The following is a 12,386-nucleotide window of genomic DNA, read 5'->3' on the forward strand; positions in this document are numbered from 1 at the left end:
TTTGAGCATCCTGCTGGGAGACTCAGGCTGAGATTTTATTGAATCAGGCCCTCCGTAGTCAGACTCAAAATAACCTCCAGCACACTGATAAAAATAATGACCCTTTTGCAGTTGTAAAACTTGACTATTCCTTGAATGTTAACTAACACCAAAACGCCGTTTCTGCAAATGCAATGGGGGAATTGGAGCCAAGAAATCACTCTGGATGAAGACCTAGAAATGGCATTCCACTTTTTCTCTCAGTAATTACAAAATTGTGAACTTTCCCTCAAAGCTTGTGAAGGCGTCACTCTAGATTCCATCAAGAGAACGATACACAAAGATGGAGATGGTCCTGAGCAGCCTCTCGGACATCTCTGCCTCCTTAATTGATCAAGAACGACTTCCCAGTCCCCAGGGATAATGGCTTCTTCAATAATAATATTAGAACTGATGGAAAAATAAAAGGTATAAGCTCAAAGTATGAGTTAGGAAATGCTGATAATTTGCGGCATTTGACATCTACATCCCAAAGCCCTCGAGATGATAAATACTTTCAGGTAAATCAGTTCAGTCCTCTCATCTTGCTGATATTTTTCACAAGCCAGGAAGCCTTTTACTTACAGCCAGTCTAATAGGCAACGAGACATAGCCCTATTAGCTAAGTTTATTTATGCTGACACAAAGAAAACCATGAAAAATCCAAATTCTAAACTGTAATTTATTCCTAAGTAGTAAATCAGCAGGATTCCACTGCCCAAGTAGGGGCTTGCCGTTAAACAAGAACTGAAACATAATAAGCCTCATAAATGTCTCCAGCATCATGGAGCTGTTATGTATACATGAGCTCATGCAACAAACTCTCCTGCTGGTCTGGTCATGATAACCTGCTGTCCCCAAGACACTGTAAGATATATGAGACTAGGGGTGACCAAATTCTAGAGTTAAAATTCAAGAAAAGCTTTTTTTTCAATTGCAGTGTCCTCATTCTTCCAGGTTAATCTAGTTCCACAGCTTTTCTGAACATCTGATGAATTTCTCAATTCCAAGTTCGGTTCCTGTTGTTGATGTTTTTGGTAAAGGTAATAACTGTTTAGATTGTATGAGACCCAGTTAGACAAACTTCTGACAACTTTTCTCCAACTAGAACAGAAAGTGTTTTACTCTGTAAAGATGATGTAGAACATTTATAGAATAAGATCACACTTTTCTTTTTGCCAAATTATGGTCCAATACAGGGCATACAACAAAAATGCGATTGGGAGCAGTTACATATTCACGTAGATGGTAGGATGAAAAAAGAGCTATTCAGAATTACATGGAAATGATCAAAAAGAAGCCTGCTGGATTAAGAGAAAGAAGGCCTGAAAAAAAGAAGGTTCTGAAGAACCTAGGGGCAGGACAGGAATAAAGACGCAGACGTAGAGAATGGACTTGAGGACACGGAGAAGGGGGAAGGGTAAGCTGAGATGAAGTGAGAGAGTGGCATGGACATATATACGCTACCAGATGTAAAATAGCTAGCTAGTGGGAAGCAGCCGCATAGCACAGGGAGGTCAGCTCCGTGCTTTGTGTCCATCTAGAGGGGTGGGATAGGGAGGGTGGGAGGGAGACGCAAGAGGCAGGAGATATGGGGGTATATGTATATGTATAGCTGATTCACTTTGTTACAAAGCAGAAACTAACACACCATTGTAAAGCAATTATACTCCAATAAAGATGTTAGAAAAAATAAATAAATAAAAACCAGCCAAAAAAGAAGGCCTGAATTTTAGTCCCAGATTCTCTATTTTCCAACCCTGTGAACTACATTAACTCAGTCATATTTCTTATCATAAGAGAAGGGACACAAATAAATGAATATTGAAGGAATCGGGGTGGAGGGATGTAGAGAATATTCTGGAACAGGGAAGCACTTTTAATTTAGAGTAGAGATAAAGGGGATATATAGCGGAGGTGGGCGGGTGACCGGGAAGGAGCAGGTCGCAAACTACAAACAAGACAGGGGCGGCGCATACAGGCCTCCACGTTGTGTTTTTCCCAAGAGCTGAGCTTGGAGAGGCTGTGACATTTCACGGAGGCTGTGGTCCCAGACCCATGCTTAGTGTGTAAGGTACTGGCCTCTTCTACCAAACACGAGGGAGTTGGGACACGGTTTTCCTGCTCAGTTGCAAGCCCGGCTACTGAGAAATACTAAAAATATTAAAGCCAAAGGCAGGCACCAAACAGCTTCACAGACAAACCCTCACACTGGCCTGGCACACAAGATCGATTCTTGTGGTTCTGAATGAGACTCGGGAGGGAAAGTCAGAGAGTGTGGGGAGAATGAAAGGGGGAAAAGATCAGAGAAAGGACCCCAGGGCATATCTTATTACAACCGAATGTACCTGATACCTGTTGCAAAAAGGCAGGTCCTATGAATCAAACCCTGGGAACAGGGGCAGGTGCTTAATTCAGACACACAAGACAGGGCTCATCTGAGCTCTCAGAATCTCTCTCCTTAAATAAGAAAGTAGATCAGATCACTCTGGAAAAAATGTCCATGAATTACCTGAGGGTGGTAGCCTGTTTGTACCTCATTTTGTTTTCTGTCTGTGCTGAAGTTTGTTGTTTAAAAGCGGGATTCCAGTACCTTAAGTCTGTATTGAGACATACTCATGTGAAAAAGAATCCTCAACAAGGGAGGGATTTTAAGGACCAGAAGAAACGGAGTCCAAAACAAAGGGGATCCTCCCTATGAACAAGCCAGCTTTGGCTGCTCTTCTGGAGCGTCAAACATTATTTCCAAAATATCCCCAGCTCCCCAGCTGGAGGAGTGTCAGTGAATCTTCCTGTGCTGATTTGCATGTCTAAATAGGAACACGTCAATCATTATCACTTAATTAAAAGCCTTTATTTCTTTTACCCCAAGCCTGCATGCAAGGCATTTCTCAAACAGAAATATTAAAGCTGAAGGATGGCACCAAATTATTTTTTTTTTTTAAACAACAGCTCCTGTTTATTTTTTTATTTTTATTTATTTATTTTATTTATGGCTGTGTTGGGTCTTCGTTTCTGTGCGAGGGCTTTCTCTAGTTGCGGCAAGTGGGGGCCACTCTTCATCGCGGTGCGCGGGCCTCTCACTATCGTGGCCTCTCTTGTTGCGGAGCACAGGCTCCAGACGCGCAGGCTCAGTAATTGTGGCTCACGGGCCCATTTGCTCTGCAGCATGTGGGATCTTCCCAGACCAAGGCTCGAACCCGTGTCCCCTGCATTGGCAGGCAGATTCTCAACCACTGCGCCACCAGGGAAGCCCGGTACCAAATTTTAAGAACACATTATATAAGCAATTTCTTGAAACGTATTTGCCACCCCAGGAAGGAGTTGAAAATATAGCCATTTCCAGAATGCTCTCCTTCTCACACTTTCCCTCTTCCCTTTGCTCTAGAATATAACTAATTTGGGATTGCACATTCACACCTATGCAAAATTCGAAGAATACTTTGAAAGCTATAGTCCAAATTCTATGGAAATTGCATAGACTTTATTTCTACACTAGGAAGAATCACCAATTTAAGTCTTTGTTGAATGTAGTTTTTGCAGACAATTTAAAACAGACATCTGTTAAACCTGTCTTTGTCCTCTAGGATGGATAAAGTCTGTGAAGCAATAAAACACATACACATATACATACATATGTGTGTGAAACAGAATAAATATTTTATCCAACACAAACCAGACAAAAACTAACATAAATAGAAAAATTGTATGTTTAAATGGGAGTGGTTCCTTCCATAAAAGCAGAAACTAACAATTTCAAGTAATAAGATAGCCAAAAACCAGAAAGAAACTCAAGGATGCTAGAATCTCTACTGTAGGAAAGATTCTGACTGCCCAGAAGCCCATACCCTGATGTGTGTGTGTGCACACACACACATACACCCACACACCTGCTCGCACGCACCCAACATTCTGGATTTGGGAAGAGGAGAGCCAGTCTAATAATACGGGACAGCAGGGAAAAGCTGATAGGAGAGAAATAATCAAAGATGGGAGACAAACAGATCTCTGTTAGTGAATAGCAGGAGGAACTTAAAATATAATGCTCAAGATTTTTTTATAGGATTTACAAATAGATTTCAGGTATTAAAGCAGGAAAGAATAATTCCTCTTGCTAACTTAAAGTCACGTGGTGTAGGCAAAAGGCTGAAATCCTGAAAAAGGACCAGATCTTTTTCGGACAGCCAAATATGGACTCAGACAACCCGGTAAGTTGTAACACATGCTGTATAGAACTTACACGTTTAAGCAAAACTGACCATCTGACTGTCCAGAAAGTCATACAGAGAATGTGTAGGATGCTTTGACAGTGAGTCTTCAGTTTGACTTTCCTTTACTGGAGAATATTCCTGAACACCCTGCGAGGGTGCAGGAGAGGAACTCAGAAATTAACTCAGATATAAGGATTTAGTGAAAACAGGATTAATCAGAAAAATAGATATTTTTTTTGTACATTATGTACTTAAGTTAATATTGTAAATAGATTTTTAAAATTAAAACATTCATATAATAAAGTGCAAAACCCTTAAGTGTACAGCTTAACAGCTTAGCACAGAGATGAATCACCATTAAACCACCATTCAGGTCAAAAAAAAAACTTTATTATTTTTTATACCCCAGGGACACCATTTGTGTTCTCTTCCATTGTCTACTGTTTCTTTCCTTCCCAAGATAACTGCTCTTCTGACTTACAGCATTATATATTTGGATTTTGTATACATGGAATGATATGATTTAAATTAATTGTTATTGGCTTCTTTCATGTGCCATTATGTTTGTGAGATTTATTTAGGTTATTGTGCATGGTATTAATCATTCATTCCCCTTGTTAATGATAATCATTCATTGAATTTACCAAAATTGATTTCCTGCTTCTGCTAGAGATGGGCATTTTCAGTTATCTGCTGTCTTTGTCTTTTACAACTCATGCTGCTATAATATTTCTTGATGAAGATACGCATTTCTGTTGGCTATATCCTGGGAGTAAAACTCTCTGGGCCATGGAGTACGTGTATATTCAAATTTAATGAATAATACCAAAGAGTTTTTCAAAGTGATTGGTGCAGTTTTCTCTCCAACCAACAGCACAAGTGAATTCCATCCTCGCCAACATGTATTACTGTCTGTCTTTTTAAATTAAGCTGTTGGGTGTGTAGGCTTTTACGTTGTGGTTTTAAATTTCAATTTCTGGTGACTAATGAGGTTGAATATGTATGTTTTTATGTTTACTTGCTTTATTAGTTACTGAGAGAAGTGTATTAAAGTCCCCAACTATGACTGTGGGTTTGTCTTTTTATTTCTGAAAATTTGGGGTTTACATACCACGAGGCTACATTGTTAAGAGCATTCAAATGTAGAATTACATATCTTCCTGATAGTTGATCCTTTAGCTTTATAAAGTATCCTTCTTATCAATACTAATGTGCATTCCTTGAAATCTACCTTGTATGCTATGAGTGTAGCTATGCCCGCTTTCTTTGAGGGGCTCTTGCATGACATATCTTTTTCTGTCATTTCGTTTTCTAATCTGAGCTTAAATCGACCCTTTACTATTGGTCTTCTACTTGACCACCTTTTCAAGTTTCTTTTTCTCTCCATTGTTGTCTTCTTTTACATTAATTTATATGTTTTATTAATCTACATTTTTCCTGTGCTAGCTTGTTACTTATGCCTTCTTCTATCATTTCAGTGACTTTTTTGGCATTACAGTTTGCATTGTTGAATTATTATTAGGCTTACTATAAATCAATACTTTGCATCCCAAACAATGAAAAAAACCCCTTTTAACTCTAACTGTATTTGCACTCTCAGGATTCTTGTACTGTTGTTTCTCAATTATTTGTATTCTCTCTACATTTTAAATGATATGAAACAATTATTTTTATACAAATGATATTCATTTAGATTATCCCATATATTCTCCTAATTGATTCCTTCTCACATCCCTTGTCTCCATCTAGAAGCACACTTCTGAATAACACTTCTAGTACTTGAGGGATGTGCAAGGAGGTTAATACTTGTTCTTTCAGTCCCTTAACACGTTTTCTGGCTTCCATTGTTTTTGTTAAGAAGTCAGCTACCGATTTCTCAGCAGAAACTCTACAAGCCAGAAGGGACTGGCATGATATACTTAAAGTGATGAAAGGGAAGAACCTACAACCAAGATTACTCTACCCGGCAAGGATCTCATTCAGATTCAACAGAGAAATCAAAAGCTTTACAGACAAGCAAAAGCTAAGAGAATTCAGCACCACCAAACCAGCTCTACAACAAATGCTAAAGGAACTTCTCTAAGTGGGAAACACAAGAGAAGGAAAAGACCTACATATCGATAATCACCTTAAACGTGAATGGAATAAATGCTCCAACCAAAAGACACAGGCTCGCTGAATGGATACAAAACCAAGACCCATATATATGCTGTCTACAAGAGACCCACTTCAGACCTAGGGACACATACAGACTGAAAGTGAGGGGATGGAAAAAGATATTCCATGCAAATGGAAATCAAAAGATAGCTGGAGTAGCAATAATCATATCAGATAAAGTAGACTTCAAAATAAAGAATGTTATAAGAGACAAGGAAGGACACTACATAATGATCAAGGGATCAATCCAAGAAGAAGATATAACAAATATAAATATATATGCACCCAACATAGGAGCACCTCAGTACATAAGGCAACTGCTAACACCTATAAAAGAGGAAATGGACAGTAACACAATAATAGTGGGGGACTTTAACACCTCACTTATACCAATGAACAGATCATCCAATGATTAATAAGGAAACACAAGCTTTAAATGACACAGTAGACCAGATAGATTTAATTGATATTTATAGGACATTCCATCCAAAAACAGCAGATTACACTTTCTTCTCAAGTGCACATAGAACATTCTCCAGGATACATCACATTATGTGTCACAAATCAAGCTTCAGTAAATTTAAGAAAATTGAAATCATATCAAGCATCATTTCTGACCACAGTGCTATGAGATTAGAAATGAATTACAGGGAAAAAAATGTAAAAAACACAAACACGTGGAGGCTAAAAAATACATTACTAAATAACCAAGAGATCACTGAAGAAATCAAAGAGGAAATCAAAAAATACCTAGAGACAAATGGCAATGAAAACACGATGATCCAAAACCTATGGGATGCAGCAAAAACAGTTCTAAGAGGGAAGTTTATAGCTATACAAGCCTACCTCAAGAAACAAGAAAAATCTCTAAGAAAAAATCTAACGTTACACCTAAAGGAACTAGAGGAAGAAGAACAAACAAAACCCAAAGTTAGCAGAAAGAAAGAAATCATAAAGATCAGAGCAGAAATAAATGAAATAGAAACAAAGAAAACAGTAACAAAGATCAATAAAACTAAACGCTGGTTCTTTGAGAAGATAAACAAAATTGATAAACCATTAGCCAGACTCATTAAGAAAAAGAGGGAGAGGACTCAACTCAATAAAATTAGAAATGAAAAAGGAGAAGTTATAACAGACACCGCAGAAATACAAAGCATCCTAAGAGACTACTACAAGCAACACTATGCCAATAAAATGGACAACCTGGAAGAAATGGACAAATTCTTAGAAAAGCACAACCTTGTGAGACTGAACCAGGAAGAAATAGAAAATATGAACAGACCAATCACAAGTAATGAAATTGAAACTGTGATTAAAAATCTTCCAACAAACAAAAGTCCAGGACCAGATGGCTTCACAGGTGAATTCTATCAAACATTTAGAGAAGAGCTAACACCCATCCTTCTCAAACTCTTCCAAAAAATTGCAGAGGAAGGAACACTCCCAAACTCATTCTATGAGGCCACCATCACCCTGATACCAAAACCAGACAAAGACACTACAAAAAAAGAAAATTACAGACCAATATCACTGATGAATATAGATGCAAAAATCCTCAACAAAATACTGGCAAACAGAATCCAACAACACATTAAAGGGATCATACACCATGATCAAGTAGGATTTATCCCAGGGGTTCTTCAATATATGCAAATCAGTCAATGTGATACACCATATTAAGAAATTGAAGAATAAAAACCATATGATCATCTTAATAGATGCAGAAAAAGCTTTTGACAAAATTCAACAGCCATTTATGATAAAAACTCTCCAGAAAGTGGGCATAGAGGGAACCTAGCTCAACATAATAAAGGCCATATACAACAAACCCACAGCAAACATCATTCTCAATGGTGAAAAGCTGAAAGCATTTCCTTTAAGATCAGGAACAAGACAAGGTTGCCCACCCTCACCACTATTATTCAACATAGTTTTGGAGGTCCTAGCCATGGCAATCTGAGAAGAAAAAGAAATAAAAGGAATACAAATTGGAAAAGAAGAAGTAAAGCTGTCACTGTTTGCAGATGACATGATACTATACATAGGGAATCCTAAAGATGCCAGCAGAAAACTACTAGACCTAATCAATGAATTTGGTAAAGTTGCAGGATACAAAATTAATGCACAGAAATCTCTTGCATTCCTATATACTAATGATGAGAAATCTGAAAGAGAAATTAAGGAAACACTCCCATTTACCATTGCAACAAAAAGAATAAAATACCTCGGAATAAACCTGCCTAGGGAGACAAAAGACCTGTATGCAGAAAACTATAAGACACTGATGAAAGAAATTAAAGATGATACCAACAGAGGGAGAGATATACCATGTTCTTGGATTGGAAGAATCAATATTGTGAAAATGACTCTACTCCCCAAAGCAATCTACAGATTCAATGCAATCCCTATCAAATTACCAATGGCATTTTTTACAGAACTAGAACAAAAAATCTTAAAATTTGTATGGAAACACAAAAGACTCCAAATAGCCAAAGCAGTCTTGAGGGAAAAAAATGGAGCTGGAGGAATCAGACTCCCTGACTTCAGACTATACTACAAAGCTACAGGAATCAAGACAATATGGTACTGGCAGAAAAACAGAAATGTAGATCAATGGAACAAGATAGAAAGCCCAGAGATAAACGCACGCACCTATGGTCAACTAATGTATGACAAAGGAGGCAAGGATATACAATGGAGAAAAGACAGTCTCTTCAATAAGTGGTGCTGTGAAAACTGGACAGCTACATATAAAAGAATGAAATTAGAACACTCCCTAACACCATACACAAAAATAAACTCAAAATGGATTAGAGACTTAAATATAAGACCGGACACTATAAAACTCTTAGAGGAAAACATAGGAAGAACACTCTTTGACATAAATCACAGCAAGATCTTTTTTGATCCACCTCCTAAAGTAATGGAAATAAAAACAAAAATAAACAAATGGGACCTAATGAAACTTCAAAGCTTTTGCACAGCAAAGGAAACCATAATCAAGACTAAAAGACAGCCCTCAGAATGGGAAAAAATATTTGCAAATGAATCGACTGACAAAGGATTAATCTCCAAAATATATAAACAGCTCATGCAGCTCAATATTAAAAAAACAAACAACACAATCCACAAATGAGCAGAAAACCTAAGTAGACATTTCTCCAAAGAAGACATACACATGGCCAAGAAGCACATGAAAAGCTGCTCAACATCACTAATTATTAGAGAAATGCAAATCAAAACTACAATGAGGTATCACCTCACACCAGTTAGAATGGGCATCATCAGAAAGTCTACAAACAACAAATGTTGGAGAGGGCGTGGAGAAAAGGCAACCCTCTTACACTGTTGGCAGGAATGTAAAGTGATACAGCCATTATGGAGAACAGTATGGAGGTTCCTTAAAAAACAAAAAATAGAATTACCATATGACCCAGCAATCCCACTACTGGGCATATACCCAGAGAAAACCATAGTTCAAAAAGACACATGCACCCCAATGTTCATTGCAGCACTATTTACAATAGCCAGGTCATGGAAGCAACCTAAATGCCCATCGACAGACAAATGGATAAAGAAGAAGTGGTACATATATGCAATGGAATATTACTCAGCCATAAAAAGGAACAAAATTGGGTCATTTGTTGAGACGTGGATGGCTCTAGAGACTGTCATATAGAGTGAAGTAAGTCAGAAAGAGAAAAACAAATATCGTATATTAACGCATATATGTGGAACCTAGAAAAATGGTACAGATGAACCGGTTTGCAGGGCAGAAGTTGAGACACAGATGTAGAGAACAGACATATGGACACCAAGGGGGGGAAACCTCGGTGGCGTGGGGATGGTGGTGTGCTGAATTGGGCGATTGGGATTGACATGTATACACTGATATGTATAAAATGGATGACTAATAAGAACCTGCTGTATAAAAAAATAAATTAAAAAAAATTTATGATTTTCATTTCAAAAAAAAAAAAACAGTCAGCTACCAGACATTATTGCCCTTTAGAAGTTAAAGTATCTTGTTCCTCTTGCTACTTTAAGAAATTCTTTTTCTTTGCTGCTTAAGTTTTACAGTCTTTGCCTAGCTATGACTTTTTCTGTACGTATCTTGCTTAAAATTCTCTGTGCTTCTTCAGTATGTGACAATGTCTTCCATGAATTAAAAAAAAATTCTCTCTTCATATATTACTGCTGCTCCTTTCTCTCTCTTCTCCTCAGACTCTAATTACATGTATGTTGGATCTTTCACAATGTTTTGGACATTCCTTATGCTTTTCTCCATATTTTTCCATGCATTTGCTGCTCAGGGCTAGGGACTCAGAAATTTTTTCTGACCTATATTTAAACTTAAAAGTTCTCTTTTCAGTTATCTAATCTGATATTAATCACTTATTGGATAATTTTTCTACTATGTTTGTTCCAAAATTTCTATTGGATTCATTTTCATAATTTACAGTTCTATGATGAAGTTCTTATTCTTGTTCTTGTCATTAATTTCTTGATCTATTAGTCACAGATAATTTTTTTTAAAAAACTGAATTTTCTGCAGATCTGTTTGTACTGTCTTTTTTAAAAAATGTGATCAATTATCATTTTTCTCTGATTGAGTTAAACATTATATATGAAATATTTTAGAGAAAATTTCAATAATCTACTTTATGTTGCAAAAAATACATTATATTTGTTTTTGAACTTACAGTAAAGTATGCTACTTATATAAAGGCTTTGTATGAATGTGTGTGCTTGTGGTGTGAGTGTGTGTGTCTGAAAATCAAGGAAAAAGATTCAGTTCTGTATATTACAGTTGATGTAGTATTGAAAAGGGACGCATGGTTTGGTCTGGTGTGGTGTGTTAGGGATGAATATATATGTATGTTATATATACTGTAGATATGTACTTTAAAAAAATTCAGATAAAATTTTAGTGATTTCAGTTCAATAGAACTGAAAATGTAGGGTCATTATAGGGCATTTTCTGCTAAATTTCAAATTACAGGTTGTGGGCTATTTCCGAGCAGGGGCATCATATCCTACTGGGTATTCGGCTTAGTAGCTAAGGTGATTGACGGCATCATGGCAGGATGCAGGGAGGAACAACGCATGTGTGCGAGGGGGAGGGGGAGGGAGAGGTCTTCAGGAACGGGCTTTGGGTCATGGAATTGTGAGGGCTGGTAAGTGTACAGTCTGCAGGAGGTAAGCAGGCTGGAGACCTAGGACAGGAGAAATGTTGCCTCTGGAGCCTGAAGGCCATCTGGAGGCAAAATCCCCTCTTCCTCAGAGGACCTCAATGTTTCTCTTTTAAGTTCTTCAACCAATTAGATGAGGCCTAGCCATACTGTGGAGGATGATTTACTTTACTCAGAGTCTACTGGTTTATATGTTAATCTCGTCTAAAAAAATACCTTCACAGCAGCATCTAGACTGGTGTTCAACCCATTATCTGAGTGCCGTGGACTAAACAAGTTGACACATAAAATTAACCCTTACGTATGGCATGGCGAGATGGCTCAGAAGTCAGATCAGAGCCATAACTAAGCAAGCGAACACGCTCCACTCCTTCCCAAGAAATGTCGTTGAGATCGCTGGATTTTTTCTCAAGTACTACGATGGGGTGCTTGTGAATATTTACAGATCTTAAGGGCAGAGAAACTGATACTGAGTTATAATCTTTGATAATTTATATACATTTTAATATTTCGTTAGCTAATATAGAAACATTAAAATGCACACATTCACACACCATAGTGAATATTGTGGTACTCTTCCCAAATCCCCTTTGATGCCAGTGGCCTCATCCCCGAGCTTCTAGGAGCTTTTAGAGATATGTGTCTCTGATGGCCCACAGCTGTGTCCCTCATTGGAAGGTGTTCCCAAATGCAGGAACGGCCTCACTCAAGTTTGTGACCTCTCCTAGGGGACAGACCATGGCCAGTGACCGGCCTCACTCCTTTACAACAATTTAGGGCCATTCCAGCTCTTTCAAGCTTCCCC

Source organism: Balaenoptera musculus, chromosome 2 (genome assembly GCF_009873245.2).
Source record: "Balaenoptera musculus isolate JJ_BM4_2016_0621 chromosome 2, mBalMus1.pri.v3, whole genome shotgun sequence".
Taxonomy (NCBI): Eukaryota; Metazoa; Chordata; class Mammalia; order Artiodactyla; family Balaenopteridae; genus Balaenoptera; species Balaenoptera musculus.